This window comes from Pongo pygmaeus, chromosome 15 (assembly GCF_028885625.2).
Source record: "Pongo pygmaeus isolate AG05252 chromosome 15, NHGRI_mPonPyg2-v2.0_pri, whole genome shotgun sequence".
NCBI classification, from domain to species: domain Eukaryota; kingdom Metazoa; phylum Chordata; class Mammalia; order Primates; family Hominidae; genus Pongo; species Pongo pygmaeus.
The window spans coordinates 48,535,404-48,546,127 of NC_072388.2; the positions used below are offsets into that span (position 1 = coordinate 48,535,404).

Below are 10,724 nucleotides of genomic sequence, written 5' to 3' on the forward strand. Positions count from 1 at the left end.
GGGCAACAAGAGGGAAACCCTGTCTCAAAAAAAAAAAAAAAAGAAATATATATATATATACACACACACACACACATACACCTCAAATATATGCAAATTTTATTTGTTGCCATAATTCATTTTACACGGCTATAACAGAATACCACAAACTAAGTAATTTATAAAGAACATACATTTAATGCCTCACAGTTCTGGAGACTAGGAAGTCCAAGATCAAAGGACTGGCATCTTGAAAGGGCTTTCTTGGTGTTACATCCCATGGTGGAAGGGCAACGAGAGAATGAGAGAGACAAGAGGACCAAACTCATCCTTTTATAAGGAAACCATTCCCATTTATTTTTTCAGTAGCCCTAAACTGAGCCCCAGGCACTGTCTTATATAAGATATTTTAGTCTCTTATAAGCTTAGCATTAACCATCACTATGTTTGGCCTCATCAATAGATGTCTGGGATCTACAATGAGAGATGGGATTTTTCAGTCCTATGCTTAGAGAGTAAATCAGAGATAGAATACATTGTTGTGTACTGGGGAATCATAGTTTCCCAGAAAGACATACAAATGGAACAAACAGAATAGTGGAATTCAATTGGAACCATGCAATGCAAAAAATAGTTGTATTTCTTCTGGGTAAAAATAATGCTAAATTTGTTATTTATAACCCCAAGGGTTAAAGAAAGTACTTATGAGAAAATTTTAGGGCAATGGATTAAATCTTAACATAAGGAAGAACTTTCTAGTAGTCAAGACCGTTCAAATATTATTTAGAGATATATTCAGGTATTAAAAACCATTAAGAATAACAAGAGAATACCACGAAGTCAGAATAGTGGTTATTTCTAAAAGGAAAGGTACTTGGGTGCGGGTTTCTGGGATGCAGGCGAAGTTCTATTTCTAGATGCCAATTATATAATTTCTCACTTTATAAATTCCTTAAACTTACATTATGTGTATGTCTTATGCACAGTTTCATATGTACGACACAGCCAGGCACAGTGGCTCACGCCTGTAATCCCAGCCCTTTAGGAGACTGAGGCAGGTGGATCACTTGAGCCCAGGAGTTCGAAACCAGCCTGTGCAACATGTTGAAATCCAGTCTCTACAAAAAATATAAGAAACTAGCCAGATGTGGTGGCATGCACCTGTAGTCCCAGCTACTAGGGAGGCTGAGGTGGGAGGATCACCTGAGCCCAGGAGGTTGAGGCTGCAGTGAGCTGTGAGTGTGCCACTGCACTCCAGCCTAGGTGACTGAGTGAGATCCTGTCTCAAACAAAACAAAACAAAATAAATTTTAAAATGAAATTAAAGAGGCTGGGCACAGTGGCTCACACCTGTAATCCCAGCAATTTGGGAGGCTGAGGCAGGCGCAAATCACCTGAGATCAGGAGTTCAAGACCACCCTGGGCAACATGGTGAAACCCCGTCTCTACTAAAAATACAAAAATTAGCCAGGTGTGGTGGCACAGGCCTGTAACACCTGCTACTGGGGAAGCTTAGGCAGGAGAATCACTTGAACCTGGGAGGTGGAGGTTGCAGTGAGTCAAGATCGCAACACTATACTCCAGCCTGGGTGACACAGCGAGCGAGACTCTGTCTCAAAAACAACAACAACAACAACAAAACCAAGAAGTTAGAGTAGGTATGATAGAAATTAAAAATGGCCACACATTCTTTAACACTCATGAAGTAGGTTCTGTTCTCTTCCCATTTTTGAATCCAGGCTAGCCTGTGATTCCTTTGACCAACAAAGCACGGTAAACAGAAGTGATACTATGCTATTTTTGGCTCTAGCCTTTAATAAGACTTGTAGCTTCCAGTTTGGCCTCTTGAAGCTTGAGTTACAATGTTAGAAGTCTAATACCCTACTGTAGAGACTCCTTGAGACTACAGGGAGAGGAAAAGGAGCATGTCTTTACAGCCAAGCCTGTCAAGGCAGAGGTATGTGAATTCAGTTATCTTGGGCCCTACAAATTAGACCAGCCACCAGCTGAATACCACAGTCAACTTCACCTGGAGGAGAAGAATTGTTCAGCAGAGCTTTGCTCCAAATTCCTGACCCTCAAAGTCATAAAACCTAATAAAACCTAATTGTATTTTCAAACTACTAAATGTTGGAGTAGTTTGTTATACGCAATAAATTACACAAAAATAGGCAGATTTAAGCAAATACATTAAAAAAGGAAGTAAGGGCCAGGTGAGGTGGCTCACGCCTGTAATCTCAGCACTTTGGGAGGCTGAGGCAGGTGGATCACGAGGTCAGGAGTTCGAGACCAGCCTGGCCAAGATGATGAAACCCCCTTATCTACTTAAAAAAATACAAAAATTAGCCAGGCGCGGTGGCAGGCACCTATAATCCCAGTTACTCAGGAGGCTGAGGCAGGAGAATCGCTTGAATCCGGGAGGCGGAGGTTGCAGTGAGCCAAGATTGCTGCACTGTAGCCTGGGTGACAGAGAAAGACTCCATCTCAAAAAAAAAAAAAAGAAGAAAGTAAGAGTTCTGCTACATTAAATTTGGCCTAAGGCTGCTGCTATACCTTGAGTCCCTCAATACTGAACAATAATCCAATTTGGTATGTAAACAAATCGAAAGCTTACGAGTATATTCTTGTAACAAATAGCTGAGGCTCAGCCATCACAGCTGCCAAGCTTCAGCTAATCACAGGCTGCTAATTAAGCAAACCATGTCCAAATAAGGCAAATACTGAGCTGTAACCAATCAAGCTGTTTCAGTATCTCACTTCCCTTCTCTATCTGTGAATATTATCTGCTCATAATGTGGAACTCTCTGAATCTCTTCTGGTTCTGAGTGCTGTCCTGTTCATGAATCATTCTTTGCTCAAAAAAACTCTGAAAAATTTAATTTGTCTGAATTTTTTTTTTTAACAGTTCTCATATTACTAGTAAACAAATTTAACCTGGGCATGGTGGCATGTGCCTATAGTTCCAATTGCTTGGAAGGGTGTGGCAAAAGGCTTGAGCCCAGGAGTGAGGCTGCAGTGAGCTATGATCTATGATCATGCCACTGCAATCCAGCCTGGTGATGGAACGAGACTCCATCTCTTAAAAAAAAAAAATTAGAGTTTTAGAATAAGAAAACATTGTTTTGGACAAGGAAGGTTATTTTATTTATTTATGTATTTTTTTTTTGAGACAGAGTCTCACTCTGTCACCCAGACTGCTAGACTGGGGTGCAGTGGCACAATCTTGGCTCACTGCAACCTCCACCTCCTGGGTCCAAGTAATTCTCCTGTCTCAGCCTCCTGAGTAGCTGGGATTACAGGCACACACCACCACACCCAGCTAATTTTTGTATTTTTAGTAGAGACGGGGTTTCGCCATGTTGGTCAGGCTGGTCTCAAACTCCTGACCTCGTGATCCGCCTGCCTCAGCTTCCCAAAGTGCTGGGATTACAGGCGTGAGCCACTGCGCCCGGCCTAGGAATGTTATTTTTAAGTCAGTGAAGTACATACTCTAAAAGATAAAAGTCATAAACATTTATGTGAATATTTATATCCTCTTGGCATGGGTGAGACCCTTCAAAGCAAAACACCAAAAGCAGAAAACATAAATGATTAGATTAACAGATCTGAATACATTAAAGGGGTATTGTTTTTGTTTTGTTTTGTTTTTGAGACCGAGTTTCACTCTTGTTGCCCAGGCTGAGAGTGCAATGGCTCACTCTTGGCTCACTTCAGCCTCTGCCTCCCGAGTCTGAGCGATTCTCCTGCCTCAGTCTCCCCAGTAGCTGGGATTATAGGCATGTACCACCACACCTGGCTAATTTTGTATTTTTATTACAGATGGGGGTTTCTCCATGTTGGTCAGGCTGATCTTGAACTCCCGACCTTAGGTGATCTGCCCGCCTCAGCCTCCCAAAGTGTTAGGATTATAGGCGTGAGCCACTGCGCCCAGCCCATAAAAGTTTAAAGTCACTATATGTCAAAAATATTCCACCATAACCCTAATCTTAACCCTAAACATAATTAAAAACTTAAAAGTGTAGTCCACACACACACACACACACACACACACACACACACAGAAAAAAATATCAATGTGAAAATGTGTTCAACTTAAAAGTTTTTTTTTTTTTTTAAAGTACAAGTATGTTAAAGAAGACAGTTACTGGCTGGGCACGGTTGAGGTAGGCGCATCACTTGAGGTCAGGAGTTCAAGAAGACAGTTACTGAAAGGATACCTTTCTGATCTCTCAGAGTTTTGTCAGTTACAGACTGAGCTTGATTCCCCCCATGTATTACTTTCCTATTCTGTGATAATTTGCTGTATCAAATTACCACAAATTTAGAGGCTTAAACAACATAAATTTATTATTATTATTATTGAGATGGGGTCTCACTCTGTCCCCTTGGCTGGAATGCAGTGGGACACTAACAACTCACTGCAGCCTCAATCTCCTGGGCTCAGGTGATCCTCCCACCTCAGCCTCCCTGGTAGCTGGGACTGCAGGCACATACTACCACACACGGTTAATTTTCATATTTTTTGTAGAGACAGGGTTTCACCATTTTGTGCAGGCTGGTCTCCAAATCCTGAGCTCAAGCAATCCACCTGCCTTGGCCTCTCAAAGTGCTGGGAATTACAGGTGTGAGCCACTACACGCGGCCAAATTTATTATTTAAGAGTTCTGGAGATCAGAAGTACCAAATGGGTGAAGAGGGCTGAATTTCTTCTGGAAACTCTTGAAGAGAATCCTTTTCCTTGCCTTTTCCAGCTTCAGGGGCTGTCCACATTCCTTGGTTGGTTAGCACATAGATATCTTTGGGGAGGTGGTCATTATGCTGCCTATCACACCTCAGTTCCACAAAGCTGAGTTATCCCAGAGGTCATGGAATTCAGGAAGTAGGAACCTCAGGGCTAATAGAGGCAGCTACTCAAAAGCAGTTCTTACATCCATAGCTAAGTCATTCTGGGTCCAATTCAGGGATCCATTTAGTGAAAAACAAAAGAGATACAAAAATTAGCCGGGCATGGTGGTGTGTGCCTGTAATCCCAGCTACTCGGGAGGCTTGAGGCAGGAGAAGCGCTTGAACCCGGGAGGCAGAGGTTGCAGTGAGCAGAGATCGCTCCCCAGAACTCCAGTCTGGGTGACAGAGCAAGACTCTGTCTCAAAAAAAAAAAAAAAAAAAGATATACCAAAATTATTTTGCTTCTTATTTTAAGGTTGGTGAGAAGGTAAAGATTTTTTTTTTAAATAGCACCTCTACCTATTTTCCTTTTGTAAAAATGCATTCATTTGCAGGTGATTTTTTAAATTCTTGAAAAGTTGTCCTGAAGAACTGGAATCAGACTTCTTCCATGTGGTTGCAGAGGGCAGACCCAGAAGCAGCCATGGGGGAGATATCTGTTCGATTCAAAGAGGATCTTTTCTGACAGTTATCCTTGTTCAAAATGCAATGAACTACCTACAAAAAAAAAGGGGGGAATACAATTAGCTTTATAAAAAATTTAGTACAATGCTTCTTTCCTCTTTCATTTTATAGATAGTGAGGAAAATCTGTGTTTAGTGCTTAGAGTCTTTAAACTCCCAGTAGATTATCAGATTAATGTTAAGACTGATGTGAATGCTTAACCAATTTCCACTGGCCCTAAAATGCCTGAATTTAACAGTAAGCCCTCCAAAACAGTTATTTCATATAGATGAAATTTCTAATCACAGACCACCAAGAACTTTTGAAAAATTTAAAGGTTGTCTTCTTTCATAGCTTATTCACTTATTTTTTTTTAAATGAAGCATGATTATGAGACATGCTGAAGGACAGCTCAGTGGAGGATGCAGAGGTTTTTGCTCTCATTAACACTGGGTTCAAGACCCAGGCGGCTGAGCGCGTTGTTTAAACTCCCTTTGCTTCAATCACTTTTCGGAGTCTAGGTGCCCTTCCCTTTTTGGCAATCCGACGGAGAGAGAAGCAAGCGGGGAGACAGGGTGATGCATTCTGCCACGCTGGCCCCTCACCTCTGTCATCACAGGGCGTTCTGGGTTCCTCTGAGAGGAGTTTTTCCCTTATAAGGAGGCAGTAGTGGGGTTCCTCTTCGGAAGATTAGCCCTGCTTGTAGCCAAGTAGAACGAAAGGATTTGTGTGTAAGACTGTTGATTTGCCCGTCTTTGGTCTATAGCATTTTAAAGCAAAAACCTTGACAGGACAGGGGTGAAAGAAGGTGACATCCGTGACAGGAGGTAGGCAGGGAAGCTCAGGTCAACTCAGTGCAGGGGAATAGTGTTGGTAACTGCAAGCAGCATCCTGAACGGCCGCGGGAAGAACTCGGAAATTCTTGAAGAGAACGTACTTTTTGCTCTCTGTGATCCGGCGGCCATTTTTTTCCGACTGTCTGTGGGTAAACGAGCGGCCCCTGTTGGCTCTGTGGGTAATAACAGCTTTTAGCAGAGACGTTTTGAATATGCGCAGGTAGGGGGCAGCGATGAGGCGGTTGCAAATCCCTAAGCATCCCGTCAATTGGTGAGATTTAGCGCTAAAGGAAACATAAAACAGTGGATAAATATAAGAGTGGAGAGAGAAAGCCAATTATAAACCTCAGTAACACGTCTCTCTATATATTTTTTCCTTTAGAGGAAGAGAGGACTCGTCTTTAAATGCGCACATTAGTATGCTTTTTAATACGTATGAACCGGAAAGGAGGCAAACTTCTTAACTTCAAAGACACACTATCTACTTACAAAGGTACCCTCAATGAGGGAGGGGGGCAAAAGAGACGGGGTCTCGCTATGTTGCTCAGGCTGGAGTGCAGTGGCTATTCACAGGCGCGATCCCACTACTGATCAGCACGGGAGTTTTGACCTGCTCCGTTTCCGACCTGGGCCGGTTCACCCCTCCTTAGGCAACCTGGTGGTCCCCCGCTCCCGGGAGGTCACCATATTGATGCCGAACTTAGTGCGGACACCCGATCGGCATAGCGCACTACAGCCCAGAACTCCTGGGCTCAAGCGATCCTCCCACCTCAGCCTCCCGAGTAGCTGGGACTACAGGCACGCGCCACCGCGCCCGGCGGTCGGAGACGCTGCGAAAAGCTACTAGAAGCTGTAGTGCAGTTACGTCATTGGGGAGGCGGGGTGGCCAGGCCGGGCGACGTGGGTTTGGACACACCCACACTGGGCGGTCTGGAGGCTACGTTAGTGTGGCGTCATCCGAGCTGGGCAGCCGTTCTGCCTTACAGAGTTGGGACCCGGAAGCCTACCGGCGCGGTTGCGGCCGCGGCTCCCGGTGTTTTGATCCGAACACCACGTTCCTGCTTAACAGAAATTGGTCAGTATGCGCTTAATGCTCATAGTGTGGCGTCCGGACACGCAGCGAGAGAAAAACGCAATAACCTGGTTCCTCAGCGTTGCTTGCTTCAGCAGGCCTTAAATATGTGCTGCATCTTTTGGAGGACGTTACTTAAGAGGCAAACATCTGGCCCGAAGTCTTCCATTATTTTCAGCAAGCATTTAGGAGGTGACTGCACTATAAGGAGAATAACCCACAGTAGCAGAGGTTGGGAGTCTGAACAGTGCCGAGGCCAGCTCAGTCTTCACTATTCGAACGAAGGAAGCCTGGGGCAACTGTTTGTTTTCTCTGCCCTGCATGTTAGTTGCCCATTGTTTTTGGAGAAAAAGCTAGTATCGGGGTATATTGGTGGAAAAATTTGGATTTGGCAGCCTGAAGCCTTTTTTGCGACAAGCTTAGGTTAGGAAGGGATAGAGGAGAGGAAAGAAAAAATAATTTTCGACCATAGTAGATCTGCAAAAGCAGACCTTCTGTTTGTCGTCTTAATCTATAGTCTTTCCCTCACCCCCCACCCCTTGTCTCCTAAAAACCAGTCCAGACTTTCCCCTTCACCTCCATCCTTGTAACAGATAACGTTGCTCCTTTCTTCATGGATAAATTGAAGGCCAACAGACAAAAACTTTTCAACTCTTTGCTGCTCTCCCTGCTCTAAATTTATCTTTACACCTTCAGAGAAGAGCACCCTTCTGTTTTCCCCTCCTACCTCAAACCCAGTAGGTCAAAATTCTTCCATCAATCATTTTCACCCATCCTATCTCTCTCTTTCATTTATACAAATTCCAAGCTGCCTTTCTTCTTAAAAAAAAAAAAAGCAAAAAAATTCCTTTGACCTTGCCTGTCTTTCTAAATGAAATCTGTCTGTTGTTTTCATGGCTGCACTTCTTCAAACCATGTTCTACAATTGCTACATTTGCTTCTTCTCTCTTCAGTTCATAGCCCACCAATCCACTGAAACTATTCTAGCTAAGGCTACGATACCCAAGCCTCCTATTGGTAGGTCTAAGGAACCCTTTCTGACATAGGTGACATAATTTACCACCAATCTCTGTCACTTGTGACTGCTATTTCCTCCCTGAACGTTTCTTCTCCCTGGTTCTTGTTCACAGCCCCTGATATTTCCTCCCAGGCTCTCTCTTCTGCGCACCCAGCAAATGTTTTTGTTCCTTACAGTTCCCTCCTAAATGTTCTCTGTTCTCTTACCGTGTTCTTCATGAGTGATGTAATCAATTCTCAAGGCTCTCAAATCTGTAGTTCAATCTGATGCTGTTTCCAGAGCTTCAGATTCACATTTTTAGTTGCCTTCTGGATGTCACCTTGAAATCATTTAAAACTTCAAATTCAGTATCTGCAAACAAAACTGATCATCTTCTCCTCTTCTTCCAAGCTTGACCAATTTTTCTTTTTATCAGTACGTTTATTTATTTATTTTTTGAGACAGGGTCTTGCTCCGTTGCCCAGGCTGGAGTGCAGTGGCACGATCTCGGCTCACTGCAACCTCCGCCTCCTGGTTCAAGTGATTCTCCTGCCTCAGCCTCCTCAGTAGCTGGGATTACAGGTGCCCACCACCGCGCCCAGCTAATTTTTGTATTTTCAGTAAAGATGGGGTTTCGCCATGTTGGCCAGGCTGGTCTTGAACTCCTGACCTCATGATCCACCTGCCTCAGCCTCCCAAAGTGCTGGGATTACAGGCGTGAGCCACCGTGCCTGGCTCATCAGTATGTTTAGTTGCTCACTTCAGAACTCTCAGAGTCATCCTTGACTACTATTTCATCCATTCAATACCAAATATTTACTTTTTACTTATCCAATGACAGGCACTGTACTAGGTGATAGAGATGTGGTGGTGAAGAAAAGAGACAGTGGAAGAGACAGACAAAAACTTAGCAAAACAAATTATAATTTCAAACTGTGATAAGTGCTGGTGAAGGAAGCACAGTACTGAGATATAAACAATGGTGGTAGGAAGCAGGTGGGGCACCTGCTTTTGAGAATGTAGTCAGGTAAGCCTCTTTTAGGAGGTATCATTTAAATTAGGGCCTGAAGAATGAGGCATCAGTTAAGGTACATTGATTGCAAACAAGGACTGTCTGTAAACTGAAGTAAACGAACCTCTCTTTAGGAAATTCAGAAGAAAGAAAATTATCTCAAGGAAGTTGGTCAGAAGAAAATGGGCAGATCATGAAATGTTAGTTGTCCCCCAAAGTCGGTTCTCCCCTTTTACAATGCTAATACATTGCTACTTGGGCACATGAAATCCCAGCTAGAGACCACATTGCCTGGATTTCCTTACAACCAAGTGTGGTCAAGTTCTCACTAATGGAATATGAATGAAAGTTGTATGTGCCCTCTGCATCACTTGCTTAAAAAGAAATCGGTTGCCCTCCACTTTCGCTCTTTTGGCCTTCTCCAGCACTAGGTGGCGCCAGTGTAGATCCACTGCAGTGCCCCACCTTTAACCATGCAAATTAGGAAAAATACCTAGGGTCAAGAGGAAAGAAACCAGTGAATGCAGAAGGGGCAGGATTGGAAAACAAAACAAAACAAAAAACAAAACAAAAACAAACCAAACCAAAATAAAACCAAAACAGCAGAGTCCATGGATGAATTAATGAAGCTGATCCACCCTATAACCTCCACCACTCCTACCTCTGGACTGTTAGATGAGAAATAAGCTTCCATCTCAATTAAATCACTATATTTTGGGGTCTCTTTATTATTACAGCATACTCTGTACTCTAACTAATAGAGGGAGATTCACAGAAGAAAATCCTAGATAAGCAGAACTCAGAGCAGGAACCAAAAGAGCTCCAAGTATCTACAGGGCACCCCAATGGGCTGAACCATCCTCAGTATCCTCTAAGAAGAGTCTGATTTTCCAGTTAGAGTTCTGTATTATTCTACAATCTGTATTTATATTCATACCTGTGTTTATTTTTATTATTTATTTATTTTTTGAGACGGAGTTTCGCTCCAGTTGCCCAAGCTGGAGTGCAATGGTGTGATCTCGGCTCACTGCAACCTCCGCCTCCTGGGTTCAAGTGATTTTCCTGCCTCAGCCTCCTGAGTAGCTGGGATTACAGGCACGTGCCACCATGCCCGGCTAATTTTTTGTATTTTTAGTAGAAACGGGGTTTCACCATGTTAGCCAGGCTGGTCTTGAACTCCTGATCTTAGGTGATCCACCCGCCTCAGCCTCCCAAAGTGCTGGGCTTACAGGCGTGAGCCACCACGCCCAGCCATGCATACCTATTTTTATTAAAATTATGTTGTAAATAAAACATCTGTGTCTCGCTTTTCTTTCCCACATGTCACTATGCTTTTGGTGGCAGTATAATCTTTTATTATTATTATTATTTGAGACAGAGTCTTGCTCTGTCTCCCAGGCTGGCGTGCAGTAGCGCAACCTCAGCTCACTGCAACCACCA

At 43.5% G+C, this 10,724-nt stretch overlaps 1 long non-coding RNA gene across 1 annotated transcript; it reads right to left on the bottom strand.

Moving 5' to 3' along the window:
* Positions 1-3,583: 3,583 nt before the first annotated feature.
* Positions 3,584-7,045, bottom strand: LOC134738085 (uncharacterized). The gene is made up of 3 exons (XR_010123629.1): positions 6,693-7,045; positions 5,973-6,487; positions 3,584-5,421 (listed from the first exon to the last, which is right to left on the bottom strand). It is a non-coding gene; the product is annotated as an uncharacterized LOC134738085 (long non-coding RNA).
* Between the last annotated feature and the right edge of the window lie 3,679 nt (positions 7,046-10,724).